The following is a 19,607-nucleotide window of genomic DNA, read 5'->3' as shown; positions in this document are numbered from 1 at the left end:
GGACAGCGGCTCCTAATATAACCTTCCCACAGTGCCTCTAAATGACATGTGGACTTTGGGTGAACTGGATCTGGGTAAGGCTTGGCTTCTATATGGAAGTTTGATGTTTTCTCTGCTTTTCTGGCATGCTGTTGACATACATGATGTTTTGAAAAGTAATTGACTTTCCAGTAATTTCAAACATACAACTTTACATACATAAAAACAAGTCTCGTCCCTTGATTAAATATACTCCTAAATATTGATGTTGACATTCTTAAAAATGGAATTGTTCTCATAAATTCTTTTTCAGATTATTTTTTGCCAGCGTATGCATATAAGATAGATTTTCATGAATTGATATTTTGTTCTATAACTTTGCTTATTAATGAGTTGATTAGCTCAAATAATTTCTTTGCTGATTATAGGTAGTCTTATATATAAGATGATGTGACCTATGTTCTGTGAAGAGACACGGTTTTAATTTTTCCATTCACCCATGGATGCCTTTTCTTTCTTTCCTCAAGATTCTGGGTAGAACTTCCAGTACACTATTGAGTAACGGTGATGAAGGCCAGCTTCCTGGCCCTGTTCCTGATTTCAGGAGTAAATCTTTCAGTCTTTAACGTTGAGCATGATGTTTGCTGTGGCTTTTTGTACTACTCTTTTCCATATTGAGCAAATTTCCTTTTATTCCTGCTTTCTTGAGTGTTTTTCATGAAATAACCCTGGATTTTCATTGTAGATGTTTTGCATTAATTGATATGATTATGTGTTTTTACTTCACACCATTATTGTGGTTGAATACATTGCTTACTTTTCATATGTTGAGCAACCTGAAATTTCTGATGTAGAGATACTTGCTTATGGCATTATCCATTTAAAGTTCTGTTGGTTTCCTGTTGCTATTATTGTGTGATAGATTTTTACGTTCCTATTTGTAAGTTGTACTGGGGTAGTTTTCTTGTTTTTTTCCTTTATTTTTAAAATCTTTTTTAAAATAGTGGTTTTATTTCATTTTACTTATTTATTTCTTTTGGCCACGTCCCATGGCTTGTGGGATCTTAGTTCCCCAGTCAGGGATCGAACCCGAGCCCTTGGCAGTGAAAGCACAGAGTCCTAACCACTGGGCCACCAGAGTATTCCCCAGTTTTCTTTTTCGAGATGTAGTTGTATAATCTGATTAGACTTGGCTTGGTGTAAGTGGTTTGGAGGGTTAGCATTAGGGCTGGGGCTGGTGTGAGGGTTGGGGCTGTGTATGGTTCATGGTTGCTGTTATGGTTTAAGTTTTATGGTTAATGAGTTATTTATGGGTATGGTTAATGAATATATTTTATGGTTTGGTTATGGTTATGGTTTTGCTTATTGGTTAAGGTTTATGGTTTTGGTCTCAGGGTGTTAGGGTTCTGTGTTAGAGTGGGTGTTAGGGTATGGGTGAGAATTGGGGTACAGGTAGGATGCGGGTAGAGCATGGGTTAGGGTAAGGTACAGGTTTAGGGTACGGGTTAGGCTAAGGTTAGGTCAGGGCTTAGGGTCAGGATCAGAGTTTAGGGTTAGGGTCCATGTCAGGATTAGCGTCAAGGTTGAGCGAGGCCATTGTTTGCTGCTCCTCCAGTGCTGGATTCTCATTGATAGACGAATGAAATGTCTGCTCTGGTCACCCACTGTTTCAAATTGAGCTCAGCCTTAGTCAAGGGTTCTTAGGGCCTCAGAGGTCATGCAGGGTTTCCCTCCACCCTCCCTCCTGGGAAGGGTGATGCAGGCCCCACTCTGTCTGGGCAGCCCCAGGTCCAGCATGGCCCTGACATGCAGGATACTAAGTAGACGTGATGGAAGACTTGGTGCCTCAGTCTGCCAGCCCCCAGGTGCTGCCTTTTTTTTTTCCCTTAATTAATTAATTAATTAATTTTGGGCTGTGTTGGGTCTGCATTGCTGCCCGGAGGCTTTCTCTAGTTGCGGCGAGTGGGGGCTTCTCATTGCGGTGGCTTCTCTTGTTGCAGAGCCCAGGCTCTAAGCGCGTGGGCTTCAGCAGTTGGGGCTCGCGGGTTCTAGAGCGCAGGCTCAGTAGTTGTGGTGCACGGGCTTAGTTGCTCCACAGCATGTGGGATCTTCCCGGACCAGGGCTCAAACCCGTGTCCCCTGCATGGGCAGGTGGATTCTTAACCACTGCGCCACCAGGGAAGTCTGGTGTTGCGTTCGTGAGGGCCGGTGGGGCCCTCGTGGGACTGGGCGGATCCTTTGTTCCATCTGCACGGGTGTCCAAGCAGGTCTCAGAACAGCCCTTGGCCTCTGAGCGTCCAGGCAGGCACCCACGTTCCTCCAGCTCAGGTTAGCCTTGGCCCCTCCAGCCCCCGTGGCCAATTACTGAGCTGATTGTGTCTTTACTCTTTCAAATGAAATCACTCTCTCCAGGTTGGCGAGAAGTTTACTTGTGAACTTGGTTAGGGTTAGGGGTTAGGGGTTAAGGGTTAGGGGTTAGGGTCAGGGTTAGGGTTAGGGCTAGGGCTAGGGGTTAGGGTTAGGCTTAGGGTTGGGTTAGGGTTAGGGGTTAGGGTTAGGGTTTAGGTTTAGGGTTAGGGTTAGTGTTGGGTTAGGGTTAGGGTTAAGGTAGGGTTAGGGTTGGGTTAGGGTTAGGGTTTAGGGTTAGGGTGTCCAGCCTTATGTCCCATTCAGCTGTGAGTGTAGATGTGGTCAGTCCAGTTGCCTCACAGCCCGTGATTGAATTTTGTAAGAATTCCTCTCTCTCTCACTGTCTTTCTCTTTTTATAATTAATTTTTATAATGGGCTGGAGCTGATTTGCAATGTTGTGTTTCTTGGTGCTGTACATCCACTTGAGTCACTTACAGAGAGACATCAATAAATTCTTTTCTAGTTTCTAGTAGTCAGATATATGTTTTTTCTGTGAATAGAGTGTGCTGAGTCCAGTTCCTTGAACAATGAGTATGTCTTGGCGATTACATTATTGGCGTATGGAACGGTATCTGTGCCAATTTCAACCTCCTGGTTTATGCATCACCGCACCACACTTTTCCCCTTAAGCAGCCATAAGTGTGTTTTGTAAACGTGTGATGGTGTTCTGTTTGTAATTCAGTTCACGGTTGGCGATTTTTAGATTCCCTTTATAAGTGATATCTTATGATAAGTTTCTCTTGCTGTCTAACTTATTTCACTCTCAATGACCATACATAAGTCCCCCTGAGTTGCTGCAACTGGCCTCATTTCATTGATTTCAGGGCTGAGTAATATTCCGTTGTGCTTAAGTACCAAATTTTCTTTCACCGTTTTTTCCTTCCAAGGACTATGAAGTTGTACCCAAGTCGAGGCTGTTGTAAACATAGCAGCAGTAAACGGGGTGCCTGCATCCTGTGGATTTTTGGTTTTGCCAACATATAGGCCCATGAGTGGAAGCACCCTATGCTTTGTAGCTCTGTTTTTTAGATGCTTCAGGAAACACAGCACACTTCTCCAGAGTGGCCGTTGGCAATTTACATTCCCCCCTTCAGCGTAACAAGGCTCCCTTTTCTCCTCTCCTTGTCCTGCATATCTGGTTTTTACCCTTTGTGAGGATGGTCCTTTTTTCTGATTCACAGTGATACCTCTCTGTAGTGTTGATTTGCATTGCCCGCTTCTTTGGTTGGGCAAAAAGGGCGTATGCGTTTTTCCTGAATATATTCTGGAAGTTAAATTTGAGAGACAGCTTTCTTTTTTAATTGATGAATTAATTAATTTATTTTTGGCTGTGTTGGGTCTTCGTTTCTGTGCGAAGGCTTTCTCTAGTTGTGGCAAGCGGGGGCCACTCTTCATCGCGGTGCGCGGGCCTCTCACTATCGCGGCCTCTCTTGTTGCGGAGCCCAGGCTCCAGACGCGCAGGCTCAGGAGTTGTGGCTCACGGGGCTAGTTGCTCCGCGGCATGTGGGAGCTTCCCGGACCAGGGCTCGAACCCGTGTCCCCTGCATTAGCAGGCAGATTCTCAACCACAGCGCCACCAGGGAAGCCCCTTGAATAGTTTTGTATTTAAAGTTTGTCTGTGGGGACTTCCCTGGTGACGCAGTGGTTAAGAGTCCGCCTGCCAATGCAGGGGACACGGGCTCGAGCCCTGGTCCGGGAAGCTCCCACATGCCGCAGAGCAACCAAGCCTGCGCGGCACAACTACTGAAGCCTGTGCGCCTAGAGCCCGTGCTCGCCCACAAGAGAAGCCACCGCAATGAGAAGCCCGTGCACCACAACGAAGAGTAGCCCCGCTCGACGCAACCAGAGCAAGCCCACATGCAGCAACGAAGACCCAATGCAGCCAAACATAAATTATAAACTAAAATAAAATTTGCCTCTGAATAACTTTGAGTGAATTTGGTATAAGTTGTAAAGTTTGCATCTACATTCACTTCATTCCAAATGGTTTCCAATGAATTGTTCCTTAACTACTTTTAGAAAACTTTTGGGATAGAGACTCCGTTTTCGTTTGAATTTCCAGTTTAATGGATTCAGCAGTCCTGTCAGTAGGGCACGCTGCCTCCAGTGACCTGTGAGGGAGGCACGGCCTGCACTTCCTGCACTGACCACAGGGTGGCGCCGAGTTCGCCTCTCTGACCCACAGCGCATGCTCATTCCATGGAACTCCATTGTGAGGGCAGCTGAGAGGAGTTGAGCCGCCTCAGGCGCGGGGGCGGGGGCGGGGGCCTTCGGGTAGGACGCCCGGCTCAGCTTCTCTGCTGAGAGGAGCTCGGTCTCCATCTCCTCAGGACTCGCTGGGGTTTCGGCTTCAGGACAAAGTGGGGCTGCCTCCACGCTGACTAGGGAACTAGGGTTCCTGAGGACCCAGGTGATGCCTGAGGAAAAGGTGAAGAGACGGTGAGGAAAAGTGGGGAGAAGCTTCCTGTGGGCGACTGACCGTTGAGGGGGTCCGTCTTCGTGTGAGCGAGGGAGGGCTTGGCGTGGAAAGCTGGGTTTTTGGTCAGGTTTGTGTGCAGGGTAGCCAGCGTGAGTTATGGGGCGTCCAGTTTTCCCAGCACCATTTATCGTGGGGCGTGTCGTGCTCCTTGGTGTGTCCTTGGTCCCTGTGTCATAAATTCACCGACCCCGTCCGTGTGGGTTGAATTCTGGTCTCTCTGGCCTGTTCCTCTGGTCCCTGTGCCCGTTTAGAGCCAGTTCCACACTGTTTTGGTGACTGTAGCTTCTCAGCAGAGTGTGACGTCAGGGAGGGAGATGCCTCCAGCCCGTTCTCTTTTTTCAGGGTTTCTTTGGCTATTTGGGGTCCTTTGTGGTTCCCCACAGATATTAGGAGGATTTGCTCTATTTTGGGGGAAAATACCATGGAATTTTGGGAGGGATTGCATTCACTGTGTCCACTGCTTTGGGTAGCATGGATATTTTAACAATATTAATTGTTCCATTCCATGAGAACAGGATATCTTTCCATTTCTTGGTGTGTTTTGCAATGTCTTCATCAATGTCTTCAAGTTTTCAGTGTGCAGGTCTTTCACCTCCTTGGTTGACTTTATTCCCAGGTATTTTGTTCTTTTTGAATGCAGTTGTAATTAGGGTTGCTTTCTTTCTCTTTCTGATGGTTCATTATTAGTGTTTAGAAAGGCAACTGATCTCTGTGTATTGATTTTGCAACTTTACTGAATTGATTTATTAGTTCTAATAGTTTTTTTGTGGAATGAAGTGGAAAATTGGAATTCAAAAATCCCACTGTTTCTACCATATCCAGGTCGTCCACAACACGGAGGACAGCGGCTCCTAATATAACCTTCCCACAGTGCCTCTAAATGACATGTGGACTTTGGGTGAACTGGATCTGGGTAAGGCTTGGCTTCTATATGGAAGTTTGATGTTTTCTCTGCTTTTCTGGCATGCTGTTGACATACATGATGTTTTGAAAAGTAATTGACTTTCCAGTAATTTCAAACATACAACTTTACATACATAAAAACAAGTCTCGTCCCTTGATTAAATATACTCCTAAATATTGATGTTGACATTCTTAAAAATGGAATTGTTCTCATAAATTCTTTTTCAGATTATTTTTTGCCAGCGTATGCATATAAGATAGATTTTCATGAATTGATGTTTTGTTCTGTAACTTTGCTTATTAATGAGTTGATTAGCTCAAATAATTTCTTTGCTGATTATAGGTAGTCTTATATATAAGATGATGTGACCTATGTTCTGTGAAGAGACACGGTTTTAATTTTTCCATTCACCCATGGATGCCTTTTCTTTCTTTCCTCAAGATTCTGGGTAGAACTTCCAGTACACTATTGAGTAACGGTGATGAAGGCCAGCTTCCTGGCCCTGTTCCTGATTTCAGGAGTAAATCTTTCAGTCTTTAACGTTGAGCATGATGTTTGCTGTGGCTTTTTGTACTACTCTTTTCCATATTGAGCAAATTTCCTTTTATTCCTGCTTTCTTGAGTGTTTTTCATGAAATAACCCTGGATTTTCATTGTAGATGTTTTGCATTAATTGATATGATTATGTGTTTTTACTTCACACCATTATTGTGGTTGAATACATTGCTTACTTTTCATATGTTGAGCAACCTGAAATTTCTGATGTAGAGATACTTGCTTATGGCATTATCCATTTAAAGTTCTGTTGGTTTCATGTTGCTATTATTGTGTGATAGATTTTTACGTTCCTATTTGTAAGTTGTACTGGGGTAGTTTTCTTGTTTTTTTCCTTTATTTTTAAAATCTTTTTTAAAATAGTGGTTTTATTTCATTTTACTTATTTATTTCTTTTGGCCACGTCCCATGGCTTGTGGGATCTTAGTTCCCCAGTCAGGGATCGAACCCGAGCCCTTGGCAGTGAAAGCACAGAGTCCTAACCACTGGGCCACCAGAGTATTCCCCAGTTTTCTTTTTCGAGATGTAGTTGTATAATCTGATTAGACTTGGCTTGGTGTAAGTGGTTTGGAGGGTTAGCATTAGGGCTGGGGCTGGTGTGAGGGTTGGGGCTGTGTATGGTTCATGGTTGCTGTTATGGTTTAAGTTTTATGGTTAATGAGTTATTTATGGGTATGGTTAATGAATATATTTTATGGTTTGGTTATGGTTATGGTTTTGCTTATTGGTTAAGGTTTATGGTTTTGGTCTCAGGGTGTTAGGGTTCTGTGTTAGAGTGGGTGTTAGGGTATGGGTGAGAATTGGGGTACAGGTAGGATGCGGGTAGAGCATGGGTTAGGGTAAGGTACAGGTTTAGGGTACGGGTTAGGCTAAGGTTAGGTCAGGGCTTAGGGTCAGGATCAGAGTTTAGGGTTAGGGTCCATGTCAGGATTAGCGTCAAGGTTGAGCGAGGCCATTGTTTGCTGCTCCTCCAGTGCTGGATTCTCATTGATAGACGAATGAAATGTCTGCTCTGGTCACCCACTGTTTCAAATTGAGCTCAGCCTTAGTCAAGGGTTCTTAGGGCCTCAGAGGTCATGCAGGGTTTCCCTCCACCCTCCCTCCTGGGAAGGGTGATGCAGGCCCCACTCTGTCTGGGCAGCCCCAGGTCCAGCATGGCCCTGACATGCAGGATACTAAGTAGACGTGATGGAAGACTTGGTGCCTCAGTCTGCCAGCCCCCAGGTGCTGCCTTTTTTTTTCCCTTAATTAATTAATTAATTAATTAATTTTGGGCTGTGTTGGGTCTGCATTGCTGCCCGGAGGCTTTCTCTAGTTGCGGCGAGTGGGGGCTTCTCATTGCGGTGGCTTCTCTTGTTGCAGAGCCCAGGCTCTAAGCGCGTGGGCTTCAGCAGTCGGGGCTCGCGGGTTCTAGAGCGCAGGCTCAGTAGTTGTGGTGCACGGGCTTAGTTGCTCCACAGCATGTGGGATCTTCCCGGACCAGGGCTCAAACCCGTGTCCCCTGCATGGGCAGGTGGATTCTTAACCACTGCGCCACCAGGGAAGTCTGGTGTTGCGTTCGTGAGGGCCGGTGGGGCCCTCGTGGGACTGGGCGGATCCTTTGTTCCATCTGCACGGGTGTCCAAGCAGGTCTCAGAACAGCCCTTGGCCTCTGAGCGTCCAGGCAGGCACCCACGTTCCTCCAGCTCAGGTTAGCCTTGGCCCCTCCAGCCCCCGTGGCCAATTACTGAGCTGATTGTGTCTTTACTCTTTCAAATGAAATCACTCTCTCCAGGTTGGCGAGAAGTTTACTTGTGAACTTGGTTAGGGTTAGGGGTTAGGGGTTAAGGGTTAGGGGTTAGGGTCAGGGTTAGGGTTAGGGCTAGGGCTAGGGGTTAGGGTTAGGCTTAGGTTTGGGTTAGGGTTAGGGGTTAGGGTTAGGGTTTAGGTTTAGGGTTAGGGTTAGTGTTGGGTTAGGGTTAGGGTTAAGGTAGGGTTAGGGTTGGGTTAGGGTTAGGGTTTAGGGTTAGGGTGTCCAGCCTTACGTCCCATTCAGCTGTGAGTGTAGATGTGGTCAGTCCAGTTGCCTCACAGCCCGTGATTGAATTTTGTAAGAATTCCTCTCTCTCTCACTGTCTTTCTCTTTTTATAATTAATTTTTATAATGGGCTGGAGCTGATTTGCAATGTTGTGTTTCTTGGTGCTGTACATCCACTTGAGTCACTTACAGAGAGACATCAATAAATTCTTTTCTAGTTTCTAGTAGTCAGATATATGTTTTTTCTGTGAATAGAGTGTGCTGAGTCCAGTTCCTTGAACAATGAATATGTCTTGGCGATTACATTATTGGCGTATGGAACGGTATCTGTGCCAATTTCAACCTCCTGGTTTATGCATCACCGCACCACACTTTTCCCCTTAAGCAGCCATAAGTGTGTTTTGTAAACGTGTGATGGTGTTCTGTTTGTAATTCAGTTCACGGTTGGCGATTTTTAGATTCCCTTTATAAGTGATATCTTATGATAAGTTTCTCTTGCTGTCTAACTTATTTCACTCTCAATGACCATACATAAGTCCCCCTGAGTTGCTGCAACTGGCCTCATTTCATTGATTTCAGGGCTGAGTAATATTCCGTTGTGCTTAAGTACCAAATTTTCTTTCACCGTTTTTTCCTTCCAAGGACTATGAAGTTGTACCCAAGTCGAGGCTGTTGTAAACATAGCAGCAGTAAACGGGGTGCCTGCATCCTGTGGATTTTTGGTTTTGCCAACATATAGGCCCATGAGTGGAAGCGCCCTATGCTTTGTAGCTCTGTTTTTTAGATGCTTCAGGAAACACAGCACACTTCTCCAGGGTGGCCGTTGGCAATTTACATTCCCCCCTTCAGCGTAACGAGGCTCCCTTTTCTCCTCTCCTTGTCCTGCATATCTGGTTTTTACCCTTTGTGAGGATGGTCCTTTTTTCTGATTCACAGTGATACCTCTCTGTAGTGTTGATTTGCATTGCCCGCTTCTTTGGTTGGGCAAAAAGGGCGTATGCGTTTTTCCTGAATATATTCTGGAAGTTAAATTTGAGAGACAGCTTTCTTTTTTAATTGATGAATTAATTAATTTATTTTTGGCTGTGTTGGGTCTTCGTTTCTGTGCGAAGGCTTTCTCTAGTTGTGGCAAGCGGGGGCCACTCTTCATCGCGGTGCGCGGGCCTCTCACTATCGCGGCCTCTCTTGTTGCGGAGCCCAGGCTCCAGACGCGCAGGCTCAGGAGTTGTGGCTCACGGGGCTAGTTGCTCCGCGGCATGTGGGAGCTTCCCGGACCAGGGCTCGAACCCGTGTCCCCTGCATTAGCAGGCAGATTCTCAACCACAGCGCCACCAGGGAAGCCCCTTGAATAGTTTTGTATTTAAAGTTTGTCTGTGGGGACTTCCCTGGTGACGCAGTGGTTAAGAGTCCGCCTGCCAATGCAGGGGACACGGGCTCGAGCCCTGGTCCGGGAAGCTCCCACATGCCGCAGAGCAACCAAGCCTGCGCGGCACAACTACTGAAGCCTGTGCGCCTAGAGCCCGTGCTCGCCCACAAGAGAAGCCACCGCAATGAGAAGCCCGTGCACCACAACGAAGAGTAGCCCCGCTCGACGCAACCAGAGCAAGCCCACATGCAGCAACGAAGACCCAATGCAGCCAAACATAAATTATAAACTAAAATAAAATTTGCCTCTGAATAACTTTGAGTGAATTTGGTATAAGTTGTAAAGTTTGCATCTACATTCACTTCATTCCAAATGGTTTCCAATGAATTGTTCCTTAACTACTTTTAGAAAACTTTTGGGATAGAGACTCCGTTTTCGTTTGAATTTCCAGTTTAATGGATTCAGCAGTCCTGTCAGTAGGGCACGCTGCCTCCAGTGACCTGTGAGGGAGGCACGGCCTGCACTTCCTGCACTGACCACAGGGTGGCGCCGAGTTCGCCTCTCTGACCCACAGCGCATGCTCATTCCATGGAACTCCATTGTGAGGGCAGCTGAGAGGAGTTGAGCCGCCTCAGGCGCGGGGGCGGGGGCGGGGGCCTTCGGGTAGGACGCCCGGCTCAGCTTCTCTGCTGAGAGGAGCTCGGTCTCCATCTCCTCAGGACTCGCTGGGGTTTCGGCTTCAGGACAAAGTGGGGCTGCCTCCACGCTGACTAGGGAACTAGGGTTCCTGAGGACCCAGGTGATGCCTGAGGAAAAGGTGAAGAGACGGTGAGGAAAAGTGGGGAGAAGCTTCCTGTGGGCGACTGACCGTTGAGGGGGTCCGTCTTCGTGTGAGCGAGGGAGGGCTTGGCGTGGAAAGCTGGGTTTTTGGTCAGGTTTGTGTGCAGGGTAGCCAGCGTGAGTTATGGGGCGTCCAGTTTTCCCAGCACCATTTATCGTGGGGCGTGTCGTGCTCCTTGGTGTGTCCTTGGTCCCTGTGTCATAAATTCACCGACCCCGTCCGTGTGGGTTGAATTCTGGTCTCTCTGGCCTGTTCCTCTGGTCCCTGTGCCCGTTTAGAGCCAGTTCCACACTGTTTTGGTGACTGTAGCTTCTCAGCAGAGTGTGACGTCAGGGAGGGAGATGCCTCCAGCCCGTTCTCTTTTTTCAGGGTTTCTTTGGCTATTTGGGGTCCTTTGTGGTTCCCCACAGATATTAGGAGGATTTGCTCTATTTTGGGGGAAAATACCATGGAATTTTGGGAGGGATTGCATTCACTGTGTCCACTGCTTTGGGTAGCATGGATATTTTAACAATATTAATTGTTCCATTCCATGAGAACAGGATATCTTTCCATTTCTTGGTGTGTTTTGCAATGTCTTCATCAATGTCTTCAAGTTTTCAGTGTGCAGGTCTTTCACCTCCTTGGTTGACTTTATTCCCAGGTATTTTGTTCTTTTTGAATGCAGTTGTAAATAGGGTTGCTTTCTTTCTCTTTCTGATGGTTCATTATTAGTGTTTAGAAAGGCAACTGATCTCTGTGTATTGATTTTGCAACTTTACTGAATTGATTTATTAGTTCTAATAGTTTTTTTGTGGAATGAAGTGGAAAATTGGAATTCAAAAATCCCACTGTTTCTACCATATCCAGGTCGTCCACAACACGGAGGACAGCGGCTCCTAATATAACCTTCCCACAGTGCCTCTAAATGACATGTGGACTTTGGGTGAACTGGATCTGGGTAAGGCTTGGCTTCTATATGGAAGTTTGATGTTTTCTCTGCTTTTCTGGCATGCTGTTGACATACATGATGTTTTGAAAAGTAATTGACTTTCCAGTAATTTCAAACATACAACTTTACATACATAAAAACAAGTCTCGTCCCTTGATTAAATATACTCCTAAATATTGATGTTGACATTCTTAAAAATGGAATTGTTCTCATAAATTCTTTTTCAGATTATTTTTTGCCAGCGTATGCATATAAGATAGATTTTCATGAATTGATGTTTTGTTCTGTAACTTTGCTTATTAATGAGTTGATTAGCTCAAATAATTTCTTTGCTGATTATAGGTAGTCTTATATATAAGATGATGTGACCTATGTTCTGTGAAGAGACACGGTTTTAATTTTTCCATTCACCCATGGATGCCTTTTCTTTCTTTCCTCAAGATTCTGGGTAGAACTTCCAGTACACTATTGAGTAACGGTGATGAAGGCCAGCTTCCTGGCCCTGTTCCTGATTTCAGGAGTAAATCTTTCAGTCTTTAACGTTGAGCATGATGTTTGCTGTGGCTTTTTGTACTACTCTTTTCCATATTGAGCAAATTTCCTTTTATTCCTGCTTTCTTGAGTGTTTTTCATGAAATAACCCTGGATTTTCATTGTAGATGTTTTGCATTAATTGATATGATTATGTGTTTTTACTTCACACCATTATTGTGGTTGAATACATTGCTTACTTTTCATATGTTGAGCAACCTGAAATTTCTGATGTAGAGATACTTGCTTATGGCATTATCCATTTAAAGTTCTGTTGGTTTCATGTTGCTATTATTGTGTGATAGATTTTTACGTTCCTATTTGTAAGTTGTACTGGGGTAGTTTTCTTGTTTTTTTCCTTTATTTTTAAAATCTTTTTTAAAATAGTGGTTTTATTTCATTTTACTTATTTATTTCTTTTGGCCACGTCCCATGGCTTGTGGGATCTTAGTTCCCCAGTCAGGGATCGAACCCGAGCCCTTGGCAGTGAAAGCACAGAGTCCTAACCACTGGGCCACCAGAGTATTCCCCAGTTTTCTTTTTCGAGATGTAGTTGTATAATCTGATTAGACTTGGCTTGGTGTAAGTGGTTTGGAGGGTTAGCATTAGGGCTGGGGCTGGTGTGAGGGTTGGGGCTGTGTATGGTTCATGGTTGCTGTTATGGTTTAAGTTTTATGGTTAATGAGTTATTTATGGGTATGGTTAATGACTATATTTTATGGTTTGGTTATGGTTATGGTTTTGCTTATTGGTTAAGGTTTATGGTTTTGGTCTCAGGGTGTTAGGGTTCTGTGTTAGAGTGGGTGTTAGGGTATGGGTGAGAATTGGGGTACAGGTAGGATGCGGGTAGAGCATGGGTTAGGGTAAGGTACAGGTTTAGGGTACGGGTTAGGCTAAGGTTAGGTCAGGGCTTAGGGTCAGGATCAGAGTTTAGGGTTAGGGTCCATGTCAGGATTAGCGTCAAGGTTGAGCGAGGCCATTGTTTGCTGCTCCTCCAGTGCTGGATTCTCATTGATAGACGAATGAAATGTCTGCTCTGGTCACCCACTGTTTCAAATTGAGCTCAGCCTTAGTCAAGGGTTCTTAGGGCCTCAGAGGTCATGCAGGGTTTCCCTCCACCCTCCCTCCTGGGAAGGGTGATGCAGGCCCCACTCTGTCTGGGCAGCCCCAGGTCCAGCATGGCCCTGACATGCAGGATACTAAGTAGACGTGATGGAAGACTTGGTGCCTCAGTCTGCCAGCCCCCAGGTGCTGCCTTTTTTTTTTCCCTTAATTAATTAATTAATTAATTTTGGGCTGTGTTGGGTCTGCATTGCTGCCCGGAGGCTTTCTCTAGTTGCGGCGAGTGGGGGCTTCTCATTGCGGTGGCTTCTCTTGTTGCAGAGCCCAGGCTCTAAGCGCGTGGGCTTCAGCAGTTGGGGCTCGCGGGTTCTAGAGCGCAGGCTCAGTAGTTGTGGTGCACGGGCTTAGTTGCTCCACAGCATGTGGGATCTTCCCGGACCAGGGCTCAAACCCGTGTCCCCTGCATGGGCAGGTGGATTCTTAACCACTGCGCCACCAGGGAAGTCTGGTGTTGCGTTCGTGAGGGCCGGTGGTGCCCTCGTGGGACTGGGCGGATCCTTTGTTCCATCTGCACGGGTGTCCAAGCAGGTCTCAGAACAGCCCTTGGCCTCTGAGCGTCCAGGCAGGCACCCACGTTCCTCCAGCTCAGGTTAGCCTTGGCCCCTCCAGCCCCCGTGGCCAATTACTGAGCTGATTGTGTCTTTACTCTTTCAAATGAAATCACTCTCTCCAGGTTGGCGAGAAGTTTACTTGTGAACTTGGTTAGGGTTAGGGGTTAGGGGTTAAGGGTTAGGGGTTAGGGTCAGGGTTAGGGTTAGGGCTAGGGCTAGGGGTTAGGGTTAGGCTTAGGGTTGGGTTAGGGTTAGGGGTTAGGGTTAGGGTTTAGGTTTAGGGTTAGGGTTAGTGTTGGGTTAGGGTTAGGGTTAAGGTAGGGTTAGGGTTGGGTTAGGGTTAGGGTTTAGGGTTAGGGTGTCCAGCCTTACGTCCCATTCAGCTGTGAGTGTAGATGTGGTCAGTCCAGTTGCCTCACAGCCCGTGATTGAATTTTGTAAGAATTCCTCTCTCTCTCACTGTCTTTCTCTTTTTATAATTAATTTTTATAATGGGCTGGAGCTGATTTGCAATGTTGTGTTTCTTGGTGCTGTACATCCACTTGAGTCACTTACAGAGAGACATCAATAAATTCTTTTCTAGTTTCTAGTAGTCAGATATATGTTTTTTCTGTGAATAGAGTGTGCTGAGTCCAGTTCCTTGAACAATGAGTATGTCTTGGCGATTACATTATTGGCGTATGGAACGGTATCTGTGCCAATTTCAACCTCCTGGTTTATGCATCACCGCACCACACTTTTCCCCTTAAGCAGCCATAAGTGTGTTTTGTAAACGTGTGATGGTGTTCTGTTTGTAATTCAGTTCACGGTTGGCGATTTTTAGATTCCCTTTATAAGTGATATGATAAGTTTCTCTTGCTGTCTAACTTATTTCACTCTCAATGACCATACATAAGTCCCCCTGAGTTGCTGCAACTGGCCTCATTTCATTGATTTCAGGGCTGAGTAATATTCCGTTGTGCTTAAGTACCAAATTTTCTTTCACCGTTTTTTCCTTCCAAGGACTATGAAGTTGTACCCAAGTCGAGGCTGTTGTAAACATAGCAGCAGTAAACGGGGTGCCTGCATCCTGTGGATTTTTGGTTTTGCCAACATATAGGCCCATGAGTGGAAGCGCCCTATGCTTTGTAGCTCTGTTTTTTAGATGCTTCAGGAAACACAGCACACTTCTCCAGAGTGGCCGTTGGCAATTTACATTCCCCCCTTCAGCGTAACAAGGCTCCCTTTTCTCCTCTCCTTGTCCTGCATATCTGGTTTTTACCCTTTGTGAGGATGGTCCTTTTTTCTGATTCACAGTGATACCTCTCTGTAGTGTTGATTTGCATTGCCCGCTTCTTTGGTTGGGCAAAAAGGGCGTATGCGTTTTTCCTGAATATATTCTGGAAGTTAAATTTGAGAGACAGCTTTCTTTTTTAATTGATGAATTAATTAATTTATTTTTGGCTGTGTTGGGTCTTCGTTTCTGTGCGAAGGCTTTCTCTAGTTGTGGCAAGCGGGGGCCACTCTTCATCGCGGTGCGCGGGCCTCTCACTATCGCGGCCTCTCTTGTTGCGGAGCCCAGGCTCCAGACGCGCAGGCTCAGGAGTTGTGGCTCACGGGGCTAGTTGCTCCGCGGCATGTGGGAGCTTCCCGGACCAGGGCTCGAACCCGTGTCCCCTGCATTAGCAGGCAGATTCTCAACCACTGTGCCACCAGGGAAGCCCCTTGAATAGTTTTGTATTTAAAGTTTGTCTGTGGGGACTTCCCTGGTGACGCAGTGGTTAAGAGTCCGCCTGCCAATGCAGGGGACACGGGCTCGAGCCCTGGTCCGGGAAGCTCCCACATGCCGCAGAGCAACCAAGCCTGCGCGGCACAACTACTGAAGCCTGTGCGCCTAGAGCCCGTGCTCGCCCACAAGAGAAGCCACCGCAATGAGAAGCCCGTGCACCACAAGGAAGAGTAGCCCCGCTCGACGCAACCAGAGCAAGCCCACATGCAGCAACGAAGACCCAATGCAGCCAAACATAAATTATAAACTAAAATAAAATTTGCCTCTGAATAACTTTGAGTGAATTTGGTATAAGTTGTAAAGTTTGCATCTACATTCACTTCATTCCAAATGGTTTCCAATGAATTGTTCCTTAACTACTTTTAGAAAACTTTTGGGATAGAGACTCCGTTTTCGTTTGAATTTCCAGTTTAATGGATTCAGCAGTCCTGTCAGTAGGGCACGCTGCCTCCAGTGACCTGTGAGGGAGGCACGGCCTGCACTTCCTGCACTGACCACAGGGTGGCGCCGAGTTCGCCTCTCTGACCCACAGCGCATGCTCATTCCATGGAACTCCATTGTGAGGGCAGCTGAGAGGAGTTGAGCCGCCTCAGGCGCGGGGGCGGGGGCGGGGGCCTTCGGGTAGGACGCCCGGCTCAGCTTCTCTGCTGAGAGGAGCTCGGTCTCCATCTCCTCAGGACTCGCTGGGGTTTCGGCTTCAGGACAAAGTGGGGCTGCCTCCACGCTGACTAGGGAACTAGGGTTCCTGAGGACCCAGGTGATGCCTGAGGAAAAGGTGAAGAGACGGTGAGGAAAAGTGGGGAGAAGCTTCCTGTGGGCGACTGACCGTTGAGGGGGTCCGTCTTCGTGTGAGCGAGGGAGGGCTTGGCGTGGAAAGCTGGGTTTTTGGTCAGGTTTGTGTGCAGGGTAGCCAGCGTGAGTTATGGGGCGTCCAGTTTTCCCAGCACCATTTATCGTGGGGCGTGTCGTGCTCCTTGGTGTGTCCTTGGTCCCTGTGTCATAAATTCACCGACCCCGTCCGTGTGGGTTGAATTCTGGTCTCTCTGTCCTGTTCCTCTGGTCCCTGTGCCCGTTTAGAGCCAGTTCCACACTGTTTTGGTGACTGTAGCTTCTCAGCAGAGTGTGACGTCAGGGAGGGAGATGCCTCCAGCCCGTTCTCTTTTTTCAGGGTTTCTTTGGCTATTTGGGGTCCTTTGTGGTTCCCCACAGATATTAGGAGGATTTGCTCTATTTTGGGGGAAAATACCATGGAATTTTGGCAGGGATTGCATTCACTGTGTCCACTGCTTTGGGTAGCATGGATATTTTAACAATATTAATTGTTCCATTCCATGAGAACAGGATATCTTTCCATTTCTTGGTGTGTTTTGCAATGTCTTCATCAATGTCTTCAAGTTTTCAGTGTGCAGGTCTTTCACCTCCTTGGTTGACTTTATTCCCAGGTATTTTGTTCTTTTTGAATGCAGTTGTAAATAGGGTTGCTTTCTTTCTCTTTCTGATGGTTCATTATTAGTGTTTAGAAAGGCAACTGATCTCTGTGTATTGATTTTGCAACTTTACTGAATTGATTTATTAGTTCTAATAGTTTTTTTGTGGAATGAAGTGGAAAATTGGAATTCAAAAATCCCACTGTTTCTACCATATCCAGGTCGTCCACAACACGGAGGACAGCGGCTCCTAATATAACCTTCCCACAGTGCCTCTAAATGACATGTGGACTTTGGGTGAACTGGATCTGGGTAAGGCTTGGCTTCTATATGGAAGTTTGATGTTTTCTCTGCTTTTCTGGCATGCTGTTGACATACATGATGTTTTGAAAAGTAATTGACTTTCCAGTAATTTCAAACATACAACTTTACATACATAAAAACAAGTCTCGTCCCTTGATTAAATATACTCCTAAATATTGATGTTGACATTCTTAAAAATGGAATTGTTCTCATAAATTCTTTTTCAGATTATTTTTTGCCAGCGTATGCATATAAGATAGATTTTCATGAATTGATGTTTTGTTCTGTAACTTTGCTTATTAATGAGTTGATTAGCTCAAATAATTTCTTTGCTGATTATAGGTAGTCTTATATATAAGATGATGTGACCTATGTTCTGTGAAGAGACACGGTTTTAATTTTTCCATTCACCCATGGATGCCTTTTCTTTCTTTCCTCAAGATTCTGGGTAGAACTTCCAGTACACTATTGAGTAACGGTGATGAAGGCCAGCTTCCTGGCCCTGTTCCTGATTTCAGGAGTAAATCTTTCAGTCTTTAACGTTGAGCATGATGTTTGCTGTGGCTTTTTGTACTACTCTTTTCCATATTGAGCAAATTTCCTTTTATTCCTGCTTTCTTGAGTGTTTTTCATGAAATAACCCTGGATTTTCATTGTAGATGTTTTGCATTAATTGATATGATTATGTGTTTTTACTTCACACCATTATTGTGGTTGAATACATTGCTTACTTTTCATATGTTGAGCAACCTGAAATTTCTGATGTAGAGATACTTGCTTATGGCATTATCCATTTAAAGTTCTGTTGGTTTCCTGTTGCTATTATTGTGTGATAGATTTTTACGTTCCTATTTGTAAGTTGTACTGGGGTAGTTTTCTTGTTTTTTTCCTTTATTTTTAAAATCTTTTTTAAAATAGTGGTTTTATTTCATTTTACTTATTTATTTCTTTTGGCCACGTCCCATGGCTTGTGGGATCTTAGTTCCCCAGTCAGGGATCGAACCCGAGCCCTTGGCAGTGAAAGCACAGAGTCCTAACCACTGGGCCACCAGAGTATTCCCCAGTTTTCTTTTTCGAGATGTAGTTGTATAATCTGATTAGACTTGGCTTGGTGTAAGTGGTTTGGAGGGTTAGCATTAGGGCTGGGGCTGGTGTGAGGGTTGGGGCTGTGTATGGTTCATGGTTGCTGTTATGGTTTAAGTTTTATGGTTAATGAGTTATTTATGGGTATGGTTAATGACTATATTTTATGGTTTGGTTATGGTTATGGTTTTGCTTATTGGTTAAGGTTTATGGTTTTGGTCTCAGGGTGTTAGGGTTCTGTGTTAGAGTGGGTGTTAGGGTATGGGTGAGAATTGGGGTACAGGTAGGATGCGGGTAGAGCATGGGTTAGGGTAAGGTACAGGTTTAGGGTACGGGTTAGGCTAAGGTTAGGTCAGGGCTTAGGGTCAGGATCAGAGTTTAGGGTTAGGGTCCATGTCAGGATTAGCGTCAAGGTTGAGCGAGGCCATTGTTTGCTGCTCCTCCAGTGCTGGATTCTCATTGATAGACGAATGAAATGTCTGCTCTGGTCACCCACTGTTTCAAATTGAGCTCAGCCTTAGTCAAGGGTTCTTAGGGCCTCAGAGGTCATGCAGGGTTTCCCTCCACCCTCCCTCCTGGGAAGGGTGATGCAGGCCCCACTCTGTCTGGGCAGCCCCAGGTCCAGCATGGCCCTGACATGCAGGATACTAAGTAGACGTGATGGAAGACTTGGTGCCTCAGTCTGCCAGCCCCCAGGTGCTGCCTTTTTTTTTTCCCTTAATTAATTAATTAATTAATTTTGGGCTGTGTTGGGTCTGCATTGCTGCCCGGAGGCTTTCTCTAGTTGCGGCGAGTGGGGGCTTCTCATTGCGGTGGCTTCTCTTGTTGCAGAGCCCAGGCTCTAAGCGCGTGGGCTTCAGCAGTTGGGGCTCGCGGGTTCTAGAGCGCAGGCTCAGTAGTTGTGGTGCACGGGCTTAGTTGCTCCACAGCATGTGGGATCTTCCCGGACCAGGGCTCAAACCCGTGTCCCCTGCATGGGCAGGTGGATTCTTAACCACTGCGCCACCAGGGAAGTCTGGTGTTGCGTTCGTGAGGGCCGGTGGGGCCCTCGTGGGACTGGGCGGATCCTTTGTTCCATCTGCACGGGTGTCCAAGCAGGTCTCAGAACAGCCCTTGGCCTCTGAGCGTCCAGGCAGGCACCCACGTTCCTCCAGCTCAGGTTAGCCTTGGCCCCTCCAGCCCCCGTGGCCAATTACTGAGCTGATTGTGTCTTTACTCTTTCAAATGAAATCACTCTCTCCAGGTTGGCGAGAAGTTTACTTGTGAACTTGGTTAGGGTTAGGGGTTAGGGGTTAAGGGTTAGGGGTTAGGGTCAGGGTTAGGGTTAGGGCTAGGGCTAG

This window comes from Balaenoptera borealis (assembly GCF_965194805.1).
Source record: "Balaenoptera borealis genome assembly, contig: HAP1_SCAFFOLD_296, whole genome shotgun sequence".
Lineage (NCBI taxonomy): Eukaryota > Metazoa > Chordata > Mammalia > Artiodactyla > Balaenopteridae > Balaenoptera > Balaenoptera borealis.
This window is presented reverse-complemented; position numbering follows the sequence as displayed.